We start from the raw sequence: 3586 nt of genomic DNA on the forward strand, positions 1-3586 counted from the left end.
AGTGAGATATCATACATTAATACAAGACCATTTACTAGTGCTCAAAATGGTCTCACATTTCTATATAATTAATTAATTAGTTAAGTGTTCTTTTTAAGATTGGATCACAACTCTTTACTCTCTTACTTGTTTCAGTCATTTGACTGTTGCCATGCTGGAGCAGCACCTTTAGTCGAGCAAATCGACCCCAGGACTTATTCTTTGTTAGCCTAGTACTTATTCTATCGGACTCTCTTGCTGAACCACTAAGTTACAGAGACGTAAACACACCAGCATTGGTTCTCAAGCAATGTTTGGGGGACAAACACAGACACACAAAACATATATATATAATATATATATATATATATATATATATATATATGTACATATATATCTATATATACACGATGGGCTTCTTTCAGTTTCTGTCAACCAAATCCACTCACAAGGCTTTGGTCAGACCAAGGCTATAGTAGAAGACACTTTCCCAAGGTGCCACACTGTGGGACTAAACCCGGAACCATGTGGTTGGTAAGCAAGCTACTAACCACACAGCCACTCCTATGCCTATCTTTTCACTTTTTTTACATAACTTCTCTACCTCTGGACTCAGTTTTGTTTGTTTGTCTAATCCTTACAGTTTTAGCAAAGAATATTTGTCATTGTTAATTAACAGAGCTATTCTCCATCAAAATGGTTCTTTCAAAGCTATAAGCTGACAAATACCTGATGAATTTGAAATGCATTTCAACCATGACTACCCTGAATAAAGACATGGTGGCCATTGATATGGAATATCATTTTCTAAGATTTGGAAGTTTAAAATGTGTGATCTCTGTTTTACAATAGCCAAGAACTTTATTGAGGGAGATTTCACTAACTCATTGAACAGATCAAGCAACTCTGTCCAAATTGTCTTGTAAGTTCAATACGTACCAATAAAACAGTTATGATTCCATCAAGTATGGTCTCCTTCTTTTACCAAAGAAAATTGGTCTTGATTCACTTCAAAAAAAACGCCGCCGCTACATATATATATATATATATATATATATATATATACATATATATATATATATATATATATATATATATAATATATATATATATATTATATATATATATATATACAGAATATACATAAATATAAGAGAGTTAACGTTAAGTGGCTAACTCTAGTGCTAGAAATAGCTCATTGGGTCTGATAAATTGTATCGAGGACAAATACTGCTGATGAATTATAGACAAATATATGAGTATAATTGCATATTATGTTGATAAAGAAACAATTGTTCAGTATTAATCTATCTTTTCGTTGTATTTCGCTTCCCTTACGTTGAAGGTAATGTTATTTCTTCTGTGGAAACAATCTTTGGTGGCTATACCAGAATAAGGAGCTATTTCTAGCACTAGAGTTAGCCACTTAACGTTGACTCTTATATTTATGTATAAATTTGTACTGTATCCCTGGTTTCTATGTGCTAGGCCACTTGGTGTTAAACTGAGGGTATTATTAAATTAATATCTAATTTTTCACCCTCATTTATGAATTTATATATACAGATATATATATATATATATATCAATGTATGTATTTGCCTGTAAATATATATCTTTGTGTGTGCATATATATATATATTTGTATGATTTGTATGTATAATTATTTCTTGAAGTATGTGTGCGAGTGTGTGTGTAAATAAAAATACATACATTTATTGAAATATATGAAACAACATATATACATGTGTATATGTAAACAAATTTATCCTTGTGTATGTACATATGTGTGTATATAGTGTTTATGGAAAGTTTTGTTGTATGTATGTATGTATGTATGTATGTATATACACACACACACATGCATGTATATATATACATATATATATATACATGTATATATATATATAATGTATATATTATATACATACATGTATATATATAATTATTTCCTATATATTATTACAAGTATGCACATATATATATATACACACACACATTTATATATACATACACACACATATATAAATTATTTCCTATATATTATTACATGTAAACACACACACATATATATATATATATATATAGACACACACATTTATATACATATATATGTATATACATATACACATACATATGTATGTACATGTATATATATATAATGTATATATTATATACATACATGTATATATATAATTATTTCCTATATATTATTACAAGTATGCACATATATATATATATATGTGTGTGTATATATATATATATGTACACGTTCATGTGTATATGTACATACGTGTATATATGTATTTCCATGTATGTTTATATATATATATATATGTACACGTTCATGTGTATATGTACATACGTGTATATATGTATTTCCATGTATGTTTATATATATATATATGTATGTATATTGTATGTATATATATATATATTTGTATGATTTGTATGTATAATTATTTCTTGAAGTATGTGTGCGAGTGTGTGTGTAAATAAAAATACATACATTTATTGAAATATATGAAACAACATATATACATGTGTATATGTAAACAAATTTATCCTTGTGTATGTACATATGTGTGTATATAGTGTTTATGGAAAGTTTTGTTGTATGTATGTATGTATGTATGTATGTATGTATGTATGTATGTATGTATGTATGTATGTATGTATGTATGTATGTATGTATGTATGTATGTATGTATGTATGTATGTATGTATGTATATATATATATTGTATGTATATATATGTATGTATATATATATATGTATATATGTGTATATATATAATATATATATATATATATATATATGTATGTATATATATATAAGTGTGTGTATATATATGAGTGTATATGAATATATATGTGTATATATATATATATATATATATATATATATATGTGCATATATATATGTGTGTGTGTTTGTATATATATATGTATGCATGTATGTGTGTGTGTGTGTGTATATATATATATTATATATATATATAATGTCTGTCCTGCAATTGTTGTGAGGCTAATTAACCAGTTGGATAATTCTACAAATATGTTGTATTAATTTTACTTTCTTTTCATTCTAAACACTATATTGACTTTATTGACTTTTTTTTTTTTTTTACTACTATGTACACTCAGAAATTTTTCTTTATTGACCCTCAAAAAGGGACACCAAATACATAAATCTATTGGAATGTCAAAAAAAGAAAAAAAAACCACAGCGATTAATCGTGTCCCACTCAATTCGAAAATGCGTCTTAAATTATTAACCAATATATGACTTTCTTTTTTATTAAATAAATTTTGTATTTCAACTATTGCGTGAAATATATTCTTTATTTTATATTTCTACCTATAAACATTAACATTTTGCTTCCATTTTATTTCCATGCCTGCATCAGTTGGTTAAGTCTTTACCAACACAGCGTCTTTGCATTTATCATCATCTTCAGTATGGTTCAGCCTCTTAAATTCAACATATGTCACTCCTTCCTATGTCTTCTTTCCAGTTCCTTCCTCTTGGATTACTTAGCACTTTTCTGACTTAACTGTCAATGGTTTTTACACTTCATACACATGTTTTCTCTACCAATCCACAT

The sequence above is a fragment of the Octopus sinensis genome, linkage group LG7, assembly GCF_006345805.1.
Source record: "Octopus sinensis linkage group LG7, ASM634580v1, whole genome shotgun sequence".
NCBI lineage: Eukaryota > Metazoa > Mollusca > Cephalopoda > Octopoda > Octopodidae > Octopus > Octopus sinensis.